Source organism: Peromyscus maniculatus, chromosome 7, assembly GCF_049852395.1.
Source record: "Peromyscus maniculatus bairdii isolate BWxNUB_F1_BW_parent chromosome 7, HU_Pman_BW_mat_3.1, whole genome shotgun sequence".
Classification (NCBI taxonomy): Eukaryota; Metazoa; Chordata; class Mammalia; order Rodentia; family Cricetidae; genus Peromyscus; species Peromyscus maniculatus.
Window position 1 is genome coordinate 91405732 of NC_134858.1, and position 15921 is coordinate 91421652.

Here is a 15921-nt window from a genome sequence, read left to right on the forward strand (position 1 = left end):
CATACTTGAAACATTTGCAAACTGTACGTAGTTTTCCTGTGGATTTTAAACAGTTCATAGAGGTAACATTTAAGCCTGTTTGTGAGATCATACCACCTGAGGCCAAGGGGATGAGGGGAGTTACTGGAGATTAGGCTCTAAATTCATTCCTCTAAAATGTTATCATGGTAATTCTAATGTGAGGAGAAGGTTGACTCCACTGCCTTAAACTTGGGAAATAGTTTATCTTTCTTTATATAACACCTGCCATAATAAGACAGTGTAACAAGGATGTATAATAGAGAAGTAGAAATAGAGTTCAAGAGGCTGTCCGGTGAGTCAGGAGAGGTGAATCTAGGACTACATTTCCCAGAAGGTGTTACTGAACAGCGACCCTCTCTTCCAAGATGTCAAAAACAAACAAATCCAAGTCTGGATCTCGATCTCGCTCAAGATCTGCATCCAGATCTCGGTCTAGATCGTTTTCCAAGTCTCGGTCCAGAAGCTGATCTGTCTCTTGTTCAAGGAAGCGCAGGCTGAGTTCTAGGTCTCATTCCAGATCATATTCTCCAGATCATAACAGAGAAAGGAATCACCCCTGAGTGTATCAGAATCGAGATTTCCGAGGCCACAACAGAGGGTACCTGAGGCCCTGTTATTTCTGTGGGCCAAACAGAGGCTTTTATCCATGGGGCCAGTATAACCGAGGCGGCTATGGAAACTATCGGTCCAATTGGCAGGACTACCGGCAAGCATACAGCCCTCGTCGGGGCCGTTCCCGATCCCGGTCCCCAAAGAGAAGATCCCCTTCACCATGGTCCAGGAGCCATTCTAGGAACTCTGATAAGTCATCCTCTGACAGGTCAAGGCGCTCCTCATCCTCCCGGTCATCCTCCAACCACAGCAGGGTTGAATCGTCTAAGCGCAAGTCTACAAAAGAGAAAAAGTCCTCTTCCAAGGATAGCAGGCCATCTCAGGCAGCTGGTGATAACCAGGGAGATGAGGCCAAGGAGCAGACATTTTCTGGAGGTGCCTCTCAAGATATAAAAGGGTCTGAGAGCTCAAAGCTATGGCCAGATGCCACCACCTATAGCACTGGTTCTACATCACGGGCCTCAGTTTCTGATCTGAGCCCGCAGGAGAGAAGCCCAGCTCTCAAAAGCCCTCTCCAGTCTGTGGTGGTTAGGCGAAGGTCACCGCGCCCTAGCCCTGTGTCAAAACCTAGTCCTCCACTTTCTAATACATCCCAGATGGGCTCGTCTATGTCAGGTGGTGCTGGACTTCAGTCTGGAACACACCAAGGTCAGTTTGACCGTGGCTCTGGGTCTTTGAGTCCATCTAAAAAGAGCCCAGTGGGTAAGAGTCCTCCAGCCACTGGCTCAGCCTATGGTTCTTCTCAGAAAGAGAAGAGGGCTGCTTCAGGAGGAGCAGCATACACAAAAAGGTATCTGGAAGAGCAGAAAACAGAGAATGGGAAAGATAAGGAGCAGAAACAAACAAATACTGATAAAGAGAAGCTGAAAGAGAAGGGGAGCTTCTCTGATGCTGATGTAAAAATGAAATCTGAGAAGCCCTTCCAAGGCAGCCAGTCACCCAAAAGGTATAAGCTCCGTGATGATTTTGAGAAAAAGATGGCTGACTTCCACAAGGAGGAGATGGATGAGCAAGATAAGGACAAAAGTAAGGGAAGGAAGGAACCTGAGTTTGATGATGAGCCCAAATGTATGTCTAATATCATAGCCGGTGCAAGCAAAAACCAGGAGGAAGAGAAGTCAGGCAAGTGGGAGAGCCTGGTGCATACGGGAAGGAAAAGCAGAGGAAAGCAGAGGATCTGGAGGATGAACCTTTCACAGAGAGATCCAGAAAGGAGGAGCGTGGAGGGGCCAAGAGGAGCGAAAGTGGGCACAGGGGCTTTGTGCCAGAAAAGAATTTCTGAGTGACTGCATACAGTCCAGGAGAAAAATTCATCACCTCCTCCGAGGAAGACCTCTGAGAGCCGAGACAAGCAGGGAAACAAAGGAGACTTTCCCTCTGGGAGGTCTTCCTTTTCCATTACTCGGGAGGCCCAGGTCAATGTCCGGATGGACTCCTTTGATGAGGACCTTGCACGACCTAGTGGCTTATTGGCTCAGGAAAGAAAGCTTTGTCGTGACCTAGTCCATAGCAATAAAAAGGAACAGGAATTTCGTTCCATTTTTCAGCACATACAGTCAGCTCAGTCTCAGTGTAGCCCCTCAGAACTGTTTGCTCAGCACATAGTGACACTTGTTCATCATGTTAAAGAACATCACTTTGGATTCTCTGGAATGACATTGCATGAACGCTTTACTAAATACCTAAAAAGAGGAAATGAACAAGAAGCAGCTAAAAATAAGAAAAGCCCAGAGATACACAGGAGGATAGACTTTTCCCCTCGTACATTCAGAAAACATGGTTTGACTCACGAGGAAATGAAAAGTCCCCGGGAAGCTGGCTACAAGGCTGAAGGCAAATACAAAGATGATCCTGTTGAACTTCGCCTTGATATTGAGCGTCGTAAAAAAAAACATAAGGAGAGAGATCTTAAGCGAGGTAAATCAAGAGAGTCGGTGGATTCCCGAGACTCTAGCCACTCAAGAGAAAGATCAACTGAGAAAACAGAGAAAACTCACAAAGGATCAAAGAAACAGAAGAAACACCACAGAGCAAGAGACCGGTCTAGGTCCTCTTCTTCCTCTTCCCAGTCGTCTCACTCCTACAAAGCAGAAGAGTACCCCGAGGAAGCCGAGGAGAGGGAGGAGAGCACCACAGGTTTTGACAAATCCAGACTGGGGACCAAAGACTTCGTGGGTCCAAATGAAAGAGGCGGCAGAGCTCGGGGAACCTTTCAATTTCAAGCAAGAGGGAGAGATTGGGGCAGAGGAAACTATTCTGGTAACAATAACAACAACAGCAACAATGATTTTCAAAAGAGAAACCGGGAAGAGGAATGGGATCCAGAGTACACACCCAAAAGCAAGAAGTATTGCTTGCATGATGACCGGGAAGGTGAAGGCAGTGACAAGTGGGTGAGCCGTGGCAGTGGCCGAGGAGCCTTCCCCCGGGGTCGGGGTCGATTCATGTTCCGGAAATCCAGTACCAGCCCCAAGTGGTCCCACGACAAGTTCAGTGGGGAGGAAGGAGAAATTGCATATGGTGAGAGTGGGCCAAAGGACAGTTTACAGCCCACAGCTGAGTAGGGGCCACTCTCGATGGAGCCCTTGCCCAGGGGAGAAAGGCGCTGGGAGAGGCTGGTGGCATTAAACAGGGAGCCTCCAGAAGATCCTGCAAATCCCACCCCACAACCCACCAGCCACACAGAACCCTACGACAGCAGAGCACACATCCCTGATGTTGCCCCACTGGACAGAGGATACTGGCCACAGCCTAGGATCAGGCCCATGTTTTGAGTGACCCACAATACAGTGGGCTCCTGACGTTTCTTGTTTGTTGTTGGTGTGTGAGGTGGGGGCGGGGTAGGGAGAATGATGCTTGTGCTTGGATTTGGGTTTTTGTTGTTGTTTTGTTTTTTCCCTATTAGAAACCAAGTTTTCTTAATTTCATTTCATTTGGAGCTAAGAGGATGAACTTGGTTTTCAGTCTTTTCCTGTCCTGATTTTTAAAAATCCTTTATATTTTTTCTTTCCTTTTTTTTTTCTTTCTTTTTAAGGCATATGTAGTAATATTAGCAGAAAGATTTAATTTGGGCAACTTTGATTCTTAAGAGAAAACAAAGCATGTGAATAAACATTGAAGTGTTTGCCTCAGTTTGGGACCAAACTGCTTGGATCTTTGTAGAAACCGGTTTTGTATGTCACGGAGGAGTTTAAGGCCTTTCTGACCACCCTGTGTTCCCCTTTCTGCACAGCCATGTGTCACGTGGAGTTGCTCCCAGCCTCCCCTTGCACCCTGCTCTTGTCTGGTTTCTCCTGGGCTGGGCTCCCATTGTCCACCAGCAGCCACTGTCCTCCACTTTGTAGTCCTGCTGGTCCTCAGCAAAGGGAGGGAACTGGAGGGCAGTTTCTGGTCTGTTTTCTAAGAAACTTCTGAATTCTATTATCTTTACAAATATAAGATGAGAAAATAATTTTTTCAATATTTTTATTGATCTTTTTATAAAATGAAAAGAAACTCCTATGATCGATTAAGGATGGTGGTTATGGCTGGGTGGTTTGTGGGGTTGTGTGTTTTTGGTTTGTTTGTTTGTTTTAACCTTAAATTTGAGTTGAAACGCTTTCAGATGTTTGAGGGGGAACATCCTCATAAAAGGGTCCTTGTGCTTGCCTTCCGGGGAGGCGGTCCCGAGCAGGTGAACACAGCATATGGTCTCTGTGCACATGGTCTCTGTGCATGTGGTCTCTGTGCACGAGGTCTCTGTGCATGTGGTCTCTGTGCACGTGGTCTATGCCGACTGCAACTCCTCTTCCCCCAGTCTTTGCTCGTGGGTTGTTACTACTTCCCCTTACTTTGCTAATTTCTATAGTTAAGTTGGTTTTACTTGAATGATTCATGTTTAGGGAAGAAAAGAAAAACACCCTTAAGTTATTGTTTCAACTCCTCCTGCAAATAAAAACAATAAATGAAAAAAAAAAGAATGTACAATAGAGAAATAAAGGACAAACACCTGGTATCCATCAACTGGTGAACAGATAAGTAATAATGAGGTGATTATCAATGAAATAGAGGACCTTTTTGATCCCGCACTAGGAGACTGAGGTTGCAGGATCAAGAGATCCAGGTCAACCAATGCTAGCCACATGGTCACACCCTATTTCAAAAAACAAAAGCATGAAAGAATATGTGGTCCATATATGCAATTGAAAACTATTCAGCTGATACAAAGGATAGCATTTGGTTATTTATAACAACGTAGGTGGCAGTAGTGGGCAATATATTAAGTTAAAATCAGTCTTAGAAGACCAACAGCAGATTTTCTTGTTCTCCGTAGATTATAAAAAAAATCGACCTCAGAAATTGAGAGTAGAATGGTAAGGGCAGAGTATAAGATGCTGGGGCAAGTGGTGATAGAATGAAAAGTAGGAAATTTTTATTGATAAGTTATAGTTAGTTGGGGAAAAAGTAAGTTCTGGGATTCTATTCCACATTAGAATGACCACGGATAAAATCTTCACAAATGTGGGAGAAAGGGATTATTTTAAATGTTTCATCAGAAAAGAAATAATGAATATTTGGAGAGGTTGATATTTATAGCTAAGTTGAACATTACACAATATCTACATGTAACAAAAATAATATCCCAAGGTAATTTTTTTGTTTTTACTTACATATAAATAGAAAGGATTAGGGGAACCAAATAGCACAGGAGGAGCTCTGTCTCTTCCCCAAGCCCTAGCCACTCAACAGTTTTCTTCACTGAACAAGAATGTAAGTTCTTATGAAATCTGGAAATGGTTCATTATGTGTGTGTGCGTGAGCGTGTGAGTGTGAGTGTGTGTGTGTGTGTGTGTGTGTGTGTGTGTGTGTGTGTGTGTGTGTTTAAGAATATGGATGTGGAGTGACTTCTCTTGGACTCTTTCAGTGAAGCTTTCAAACAAATTAAGCATCTTTAATTTTCATTTCTGAGTCATGATGATTAGAGTACCTGACTCAGACGTGATTAGAAGCTACCAAATGTGTTCTAAAGCTTCACCACTTAAGTTCAAGTCGCGGTGTGAACCTATTTGGAAATGTTCTTGCAGCCAAGTGGAAACCATTTGTAGCCACCTCTTATTTCTCTTTGCTTTGTGCCCCAGTGATTTGCCTTAGTCATTAAATGTGTTTCCCCCACCTAATTTTTATGTTGAAAACATATATGGTATGCTCACAGATGACTTTGAAAATAATTAGAACTTGCTGGTCAGGTCTTCATAAGTAAATTCCTAATAAGCGCTCCTTTGTTGGAGGATAGAGAGGCCAGAATTCTCTGTTCTCTACTACTTAAGGATGTAATGTGGCCATCTACAAGCTGGGAAAAGGGACCTCACCAGAATCTTTTCATGTGGTAACAACTAAGCCTTCTGTCTCCAGTACTACACTATGAGGAATAGACTGCGTGTGGGTGAAGTGATCCAGTTGTGGTAGGTTTGTTATAATAGCCTTAACTAAAGCAAATTGATTACTAAAACTCATATTAATCTATCCTTCTACTAGCTAATGCTTTTATTAGCTTTTTATCTACTGGCCTCCCATCTCTAATTCACCAAGACCATTGCCTGCTGAAGTCCTAATACAATGTCCTTTCATATGGGGAGGTGGCAGGGGGGGGGACAAACTGGAGGAAGACAAAAGAAGCATCAACAGAAAGAGTACAAGACTTTGCAGTGGCCTTTGTACTTTCCTCACTTCCTCCCCTGTAGGACTCAGCAGTCCTGAGCTGAGCTGAGCTGGGAGTACAAAATACATCCAACACCCACAAACAGCTTAAAATTAGAATGGGACAATCTTTTACCATGTTACTATTTCTTCATAGAATTTATTTTGTTTTAAAGATATATTTATTTTTATGTGCATTGATGTTTTGCCTACATTTATGTATGTCTGTGTGAATGTGGCAGATGCCCTGGAACAGGAGTTATAGACAGTTGTGAGCTGTCATGTGGGTGATGAAAAGTGAAGCCTGGTCCTCTGGAAGAGCAGTAAGTGTTCATAACTGCTGGACTATCTCTCCAGCCCATAGAATTTGTAAAATGAATTTGAAAAATGACTGAGTTCTACAAGTGGATTAGAAAAAAAAAACTTTGCATAAATTGCCTTAACTACTGTGGTCTTTTATTAACCATCCCCAAAGCTTTTATTTTTTATTTTTTTTTTTTATTTTTTTTTTTTTTGGTTTTTCGAGACAGGGTTTCTCTGTGTAGCTTTGCGCCTTTCCTGGAACTCACTTGGTAGCCCAGGTTGGCCTCGAACTCACAGAGATCCGCCTGGCTCTGCCTCCCGAGTGCTGGGATTAAAGGCGTGCGCCACCACCGCCCGGCCCAAAGCTTTTATTTAGCACCAATGTTTTTAAAGGAATTTTATAAAAATCACCTCCATCCCGAGTGTGTAAGTTCAGGTGAAGTGGTGCCAAGAGTTCTAAATCTCTCCGTGCCTTACTAAGTAAGCATGGCTATCACTCAGTAAAATTACATAACACACATGTTATCATGGAAGTAGGAAACTTTACGTGACCACACTCATAGATAAAGAGCTACAGGCAACTAAGGATTGCTGAAAGCAGAAGAAATAGACTTCCTCAGGGATGACCTCCTTAACCCATCATCCAAGGCCAAGAAGGCTCAGTCCTAAAATCATACAAACAAGTAACACTAAATGGATGGATCAGCTTGTGTTTATATATTTACACACACACACACACACACACACATACACATATACACACACACACACACACACAAACATGGGCACACACACAATAGCAAATAAAATAAAGCCATGATTTTGAGAGGGAGCAAGAGGAGGGTATATGGGTGGTACTGTAGGGAAAAGAGGTAGGTGGTAAATGACATACTTATATTCCAATTTTAAAGGAAATAGAACAAATCCTTACAGCTGTTGGTGTTGACAAGTATCATGTTTGCACTCTTTCTCACACACACTCTAATTTAGTTGAGCTAAACTAGATATAGTAATTCAAATATTCAGACAGAAACAAATGGTGCTAGGGTTCATTTCTACACTTGCTATAAAGAATCTATTATTTGATTTGGTTATAAATCTACCTTTCTTAAATTCACACATGATCCTGGAAAAATAATTTGGCCTTCCTTAACTTTACCCCTCTTGGTATTTAAAATGGGTATTGAATTCATTACTAAGACATTTCCATTTCCTTTAAGAAGTATTTTATTATTCGTAAAAATGATCTGCTTTTGAACTTCATCTGTAACTATAATGAAATTATACAGAGAACTTATTGAATAAACTGGATTTTAAGATATCATTAGTAGGAAGAATTGAAAAAATATTCAGCAATACTCAATGCATTCATAAGTAACACTTTCATATAGAGAATAAAACACTTTTGTTTGTAAAATATTTCTTTGGATACTTAATGTTTTATTGAGATTCATTATACATTGTGACTGCTTCAATTTTTAAATTTACTTTACCTGTTTACTTTTTTATTTGTGTGTGTGTGTATGTGCAGGTGTGTGTTCATGTATGCATGTATATTTGTGCATGTGTATGCATGTGCTTGTTTGTGTGTGTGTGTGTGTGTATGTGTGTGTGTGTGTGCATGTGTGTGTACAGTCTTTTGTGTGCCAAAGCGCTTCTATGGAGGTCTAAGAATAACTTTCAGGAATAGCTTCTTGAATGTAAACTCTTGAGATCAAGGGATTGAACCCAGGTCTTCAGGCCTGTCCACTGGCACAATTACCAGTTGAGCCATTTTACGGTCCAAACTTAATTCAATTTTTTATTTTTATTTTTTTTAACAAGAAAACACTATTTTGACATAGTGAACTAAATCACATATTAAATTTATTGTTTCTATCTGAAACCTCCAGCTGTCAACAAGTTTCTTAAAACTTGTCCTCCAGAAGTTCTTCTGAAATAGACAAGTACAATTTTTAATTTAGTTCCTAATTTGTGATAATTAAAATATCATGTTTCCTATGGTTTCATGGGTTTAGATTTATAGAGAAAACTTATAAGAGGATTTTCCTCCACTATAAGTATTTGAAGCTGGCTACTAATTGATAATACCTGAATTTCTCAATTATACATAACCATGTTTAATATGTATATATGCACACACATGCATGCAGATGCACATGCTTAAAACCATCCCAAACATTATACAGAAATATTGTAGAAATGCCTAAAAATAAAAATTGCCATGGATCAAATGACCAGATATTTTCTTTAATAGATTGGGACCAAGTAAGAGGCAAGCATGCTTATAATTTTAAAGCAGGTCTTTCACGTGTCACAATCTGAGAGCTATTGATAAGAATCAGTCAATAACTAAAATCACTGGCATAAAAACAGTATTTCCAGGAGAGTGGCTTAATTGACAATGATGGATGAGTATTGTATCATGGTGGACTTATATTGATTCCAATGCCTTTCTCACTCATTTCTAATTGTCATTATTCAGTTAATCATTTAGTTAACCATGGATTCATATCTAAAATTGAGCATGTTCTATCTTCTAGTCCTTATTAAAATATTCTCCTACCAATGACTCTTTCATAAGGTAATCCACAGCTCTGGGCCTCAACTCAATTTGCTCAATTTGTTCTCACATCGCTCAGCACTTCTCACTGGGGCCACTCAAGTGCAGAAGTGTGCACTATGAACTCCCCAGTAACAGTTTCAGAACTAATTTTTCAAAATATGCTTTCCCTTAGGATTAGTAGGGAAGTCCACTTACCTGTAGTGGGCTGGGATGCTCAATGCTTGCTGTGATTTCTTCCCAGGGTAAGGTTGTCAACTACTCAGCTCAACTCAGCATCATTCTTAGCAGTTCTTCTTGTGCATCTCAAAACGTGGGGAAAATGTGACTGGCTTTTCCCAGTTCCCTGTTTACACACATACACACGATTAGATTGGAAAGCACTCATCTTTTTATTGTTTCTCCTCAGCTTCAGGCTGTAGTTCCATTATTTATGTTGCAGAGCCTCAAATCCTTAATCCATATTGTTTTCTGAAACAAAGGCAGAAAATGTTCTTTCTGCAGTAAATCTACATTTTAAAGCACATTTTAATTAAAATATAATTTCATCATTTTCTCCTTTCCCTTTGCTCATGTCAGCCCTCTTCTGTAAATGGATATTTCCATGTCCTGCTCACCTTGTTTCAAATAACCAACTCAGAGGCTGAATATAAATTATAAATGCTCAGCCAATAGCTCAAGCTTATTACTATCTCTTACATTTTAAGTGAACCCATACTTCTATTTATGTTTAGCCATGTGACAGTACCTTTATTAGCATGACATGTACATCTCTTGATCCCTCTGTGTCTGGCTGGTGACTCCTGACCCCAACCTTCTCCTTCCCATTATCCTTTGTTTGGTTGTCCTGCCAACACTTCCTGCCTGGTTACTGGCCAATCATTGTTTTATTAAACCAGTTCTAGTGACTAATCTTTACAGTGTGCAAGAGGATTATTCCACATCACCCTTATATGTCTCCTCCTTCACTGTCAAATCGATAGCCTTTTTCTTTGATCATTATTATTACATATATACATATGTATGTATTTGTGTGCACAAATACATGAATAAAACCTGATGATCCATTTTTGTTGTTTGTGTGTATATTGTTTCAAGGCTTATCACTTTGTTTTGCTAGCCAGTCATGGTGCTAAACCTTACGACAGGCTAATTCTCCCTCTCTCAGTAATCATTAGTCGATTGCAGGACTCTATGCATTTCCTCTGCCTTACTCACTGCCCTAGCATGTCTGTTGATATCATTGGTTAGGTCTTGTTTACGGAGTTATATTTTGGAGAGATACTCTCAAAGCAGACTTTCTGGTATTTCATCTCTTATAATCTTTCCATCTCCTTTTCATCAATGTACCCAGAGCCATAGATGCAAGAGCTGTTCTACAGATGCATCCACTAAATCTGGGATCTCCACAATCATTGCTCTCTGCATTATGTCCTGTTGTGGGCTTTCTGTAATGTTTTCCACTTGTTATAAAGAGAAGTTTCTTTGATGAGGGGTGATAGTCACACTTACCTGTAGGGATAAAAATAAGATTTAAAATGTAGTAAGGAGTTATCCTGGTCTAGGAAAGTAGTGATAGTAGATTCTTTTCTAAGGTCCTTGACCTAACAAGCACTGGGAAGTTGGTAAGGTTTCTAGTGCCATGCATTATTTTTCTTCTGTTAAGTGGGTCTTAAGTTTACTTAGACAGTTGTTGGTTGCTACAAACATATGAGTGCCACTACTGCACCTTTAAGGATATTCCTGAATGCTGGTCATTGTTGTGGTTCATGTGTGTCAGAGCTGGGCAGGAATATTAATTGCTTCTCTCCCTTGGCCACTTGTATGATTCTTTCTCGTACCATGGCAACAAAACTAAAGGATGGAGACTTCTGAGTTAGATCCACCCTTGAATCAGCTAAATTCTCTATCCCTAAGTGGACAGTGTCTTCAGCAATAGGAATTTATCTTCAACCTCTGAGAGGAAACCACAGGCAGCAGCTATAAGCAACATTGTTTTGAGAGATAGACTTGGACTATCCTGATCAATCATTTGAAAGGTGGTTTGTCATACTTGGTACAGAAGTTTTGTTATCATATATTCTTCTTGTTAGCCAAAATAGCATAACTTGGTTTAAGCTGTGTGTGTGTGTGTGTGTGTGTGTGTGTGTGTGTGTTCACTTAAATGCACCTTATATAATTTTAGGTAAATATAAAATAATATGATTCCTTGAGGATTTATTAAACAAACACCTTTGGTGTTATTTGTCCTTCCTTCTCCTTCTGTATGTATCTCCTTCCTCCCTCCCCAGTTGGAACTCCTGTTCTTGTTTATGTGCAGTAGGTCTTAAATAACACCAACAATTTCATAGTTTTTCTATTAAACATATCTTTAGATTTTACTTACAAACACCAATCTATTCCTGCAGACAATCTTTTAAAGATATTCATTTTATGCATTAAAATATTTTTCCCAGCATAAATAACATGGAAAACTCTCTTATTGAGATATTTTTATAGGATATCCTTGTAAGATTGGAAATAGAAATAAAATGATAGCTGCCTGTACAGTACAAGAGATATGCACACTTTTGTAAAATTACATGATTCACAACTAGATGGAAAATAGGGTCTTAGCTTGATATTGGTTCCAGTAGATAAAAAGAGACTAGGTGATTTCAAATGCAGGTTAAACCAAGAAGTATGAATTCGCTCAGGATTTCTAAGGCTATGATCAGATTATTCATTATTAACCAAGGTTATAGTAGCTTTACTCCTTTCTCTATAGAATTTCTATTTCATTAAAAGTGGCTTTAATAGCTGATGTAAAATATGGGTTAAACAAAATTATGACTTTTCATAAAATAAAAATTTTATAGGTAGCTTTTAGTTATGTGAGGTCACTTACTGTCTGTTTTACACCAATGTGTTCATTATGGAAGATCAGGGGTACATAAAAAATACAACCTATGGGAAGATGACATTAATATAATATAAATTAATTGTAAGATTACTAGTATTTTATTTATCAAATAGTTATGTAATAACATATAATCTTATAGGAAATGAAATGAATGGAAAAACAATAATTTGTGCCTTTGGAAAAACCCTCCTTTAGAAAGAAAGTAGTAAAATCAGAAATATCTACCTGAAATTACTTGCTCTTTGTGAATGAAAGAACTACCAAAAGTGTTTCAGTAACGTACAAAATAGCCTGAAAAGGAGAAAGTGGATGTGCATATGACAGATGAAAAAAATGTGCTGAAGCAGCCAACAGCATCATTTCCTCAGCTCTCACTGCAGGGTGGCAGCAGCTTAAGCCTTGGTACGTGGTTTAAGTAAAGTTTGAAAATTGCATTCATAATTTATAATAAAATGATGTTATAATTGCTATATCATATTTATTCTTTACTCATGAACTTAGTTTTACAGAATATTAAATTTAGAGATCAATCCTTATTCATTTCCAGTTTTAGAGATGACAACCAGATTTCACATATTTTTCAGAGCATTGGTCAGCTGACCAGCCTTATGCCGGAATTTGTAATTGCACAAAGAATCAAAAGCATAAACAAGCAAATAGGAGAGAAGAAGGCGATGACAGCTAGTTTTGAAAAGTAAGAAATGACATCACATGGGGTTTTCCTCTGCACAGGGGTGGTTGTTTGCTGTGCATATCCCGGTTTAACGATTTCACTCATCAGGCAGGGGTTACCCTTCCTGGGGGCCATGGTTGCTTCTCAGCCTCCTTGGGATCCTTGGCACACCACCCATTGCCAAGTCCTTAAGAGTATTAACATACTGGAGGTATCTTTGTGGATCTCTGGGGACCTCTCTAGCACTCTGCTTCTTCTTATTCCCATGGGGTCTTCATTTATCATGGTATCTACTATAGACTACTGGTGCTGGTCCAGAGAGTGCCTGAGCTGACTTACTCTGGTGATCGGGTGGCCGCACACCCTATTAAGTCATGATCCAACTCTCATCCAGTAACTGATGGAAGCAGATGCAGAGATCCACGGCCAGGCCCAGGTGCAGCTTCAGGAGTCCAATCAGCAAGAGAGAGGAGGGATTATATGAGCAAGAGATATTGAGACCATAATTGGAAAAAGCACAGGGACAAATAGCCAAACTAGTGGAAACACATGAACTGTGAAGCAACAGCTGAGGAGCCCCCATGGAACGGGATCAGGCCCTCTGGATAAGTGAGACCATTGATTAGCTTGAACTGTCTAGGAAGCCCCCAGGCAGTGGGACCAGGACCTGTCCTTGGTGCATGAGCTGGCTTTTTGGAATCTAGGACCTTTGCTCAGCCTTGGTACAGGGAGGAGGAGACTGGACCTGCCTCAACTGAATCTACCAGGCTGAGCTGACTCCGCAGGGGAGACCTTGCCTTGGAAGAGGTGGTAATGGGGGGTGGACTGGAAGGGAAGGCTGTGGGGGAGGAGGGAGGACAGGGGAATTCATGGCTGATGTGTAAAATTAAATTAATTATAAAATAAAAATATTTTAAAGAGTATTAACATAAAGAACATCGACTAACATATGAGCATACTTGCTGTCATAAAATAATTCTTGTGAACATCTACCTATTATATTAAAACAAAGGTCACATTATTGTGATAATAGGCAAATTAAAAAAACCTTCAACTTATTTAAATACTATATGCCAAAAAAATGTTAGTTATGCTGTGGGTTTCTATACCTAAATTAATTATTCTACTTCATACAGTGAATTGCAATAATCAATTTCTCCAAGTATATTCCCACACTCGTGTGTGTCCTGAAGTCTGCTCTAGTTCTCTGAACTTGTCATCCACTGTATCTTTACCCAACCTATGATCCACCGTATGTTTGTTAATCCAACCTGTGGTCCACTGTAGACATGTTCATGGGACCTTTAATCCACTGTAGGTGCTCTGACTTGCAATTTCAAAGCCCAAAACTTCTAGAAATTTCACAAAATCTCATTTTGAAGCAAAATATGATGTGATATGGGGCTATGTATGCCACTTAATGTGATTTTCTACAAAATTATTTAGTTAGCTATGGTGTTCTGCCCAAGGCATATTGGGGAGTGATACATAATGCATGGCATATAAAAAATCACCTTTCCTAATCCTGAAATATTGTGAATTCTTAAACCCAGAAGCTTTCCATGAGGGATTTGAAATCCTGTATAGTACGTGTAAGAAGTCTAGCATAACTCGGGTGCCATGGTTTTATCTGGTAGATTGATGAGCATGTCAAGTCCTACACTGCATTTTCAAATGCTTAAAATGTCTATTTCAAACCAATCCACAAAATAACTTGTTACTAACGGGAGCTGAACATTATGACAGCTATTGATGATACATACAGAATTTACATGTGACCTTCACTTTCTATTAAGCCTCTGCAGATGTTTGTCTCTGACTCTTTGACAACAGGGCACCTCTAAGTGAGGCCACTGTATTCCAAGGTTTCAATAAAGAAACAGAGTAATTTTGTAAACAAAGTTAACTTAACAAAAGACAGCTGCCTAACTACCAACCTGTAATTATTCACATTCATGAAATGTTCATGATTTGAAGTAATAGGAATACCAAATTCTTGCTAATGAGTACATACCTGCCAACTTCCTTCTAAACCTATAAAACTTAAAGTGCTTTACAGGGAAGTCCCTAGGAAATGTGCTGCTCCATCTCTGCCTGTTTGAATTCTGTGTACTCCATTTTTTTCTGTCTGGGGCTAAAATAGAAACTAAGTAGTGGGGTAGGTTTAAGCAATTTTCAAACTTGAAAATTGAAAATACAATCTTGTACCTTTCAATTGCCCAGATGAAATATTCTTTTCCTGAACAAAGAAGCAAACTCCAGAAATTGATCTATTGTGCCACTCCTGTTATTTTCTGTCTGCCGTGATTTATTTTTCCACCTGTTGTAGCTGGAAGATTTCCTGTGTCCCGGCCTATCATCATCTACAACCTGTGTGTGAGTTCAGCTTGCTTTTCTTTGTGCTCTTGGATGCTTCCAATGGCATTTGTTCCCTTTGCAGGCTGGGTCTCTTTAAAATTTGCTCATAGTCTGGTTAATTCAACTTGAAAATTTTATATATTATCTGGGAAATGTAACCTCAGTTAGAACATCAGGATATTTTATCAGGGATGGAAAAAAATCTTCGAAGTTCTGTATATCAATACTTTAAATTTTCAAATGAAGAAACTATGTTTCTGAGACATGATCTGATTTACCCTGACACTTGTTTACTGCCAAGCTTAGGGTGAATTCCCATCCACCAAACTAGACTCCAATTCTCTCCATATTCCATGCTGTCATCCACTACCTTGTCCTGCAGAAAATGCTCTTATATCCTTTGAGAATGTTTACAGTTTGGTTGAAAAGATGGCATGTCTGCTAAAGTGCTTATCATGCAGCCATGAGGGTTTGAGTTTGGATCTCTAGCACTTAAGACACAATGGCACACATCTGCTACCTCACCACTGAGATAGCAGATACAGAAAGACCTGAGAGCTCATTGAGAAGTCATCACAACTGAATTAGCAACTCCAAAACCTGTCTCAAAAAACAAAGGGGAGGGTAAAAGAGGAAGAAACTTTATGCTGACCTGTGGCCTCCACATGCATTTGCACGCCGGTACACACAAGCAACAAGCGTAAACTTGTAAATATGCACATAATACACATGCAACTATCATTATGCTTCAAATGATTTCTTTCAGTGTTGTGCTGAATCACATATTTTACTGTCTACACACAAAATAAAGGA

At 39.9% G+C, this 15921-nt stretch overlaps 1 pseudogene; it reads left to right on the plus strand.

Annotated features, from left to right (window-relative positions):
• The first annotated feature begins 359 nt into the window (after positions 1-359).
• On the plus strand, positions 360-3486 carry LOC102917286 (thyroid hormone receptor-associated protein 3 pseudogene; annotated as a pseudogene).
• The last annotated feature ends 12435 nt before the right edge of the window (positions 3487-15921 follow it).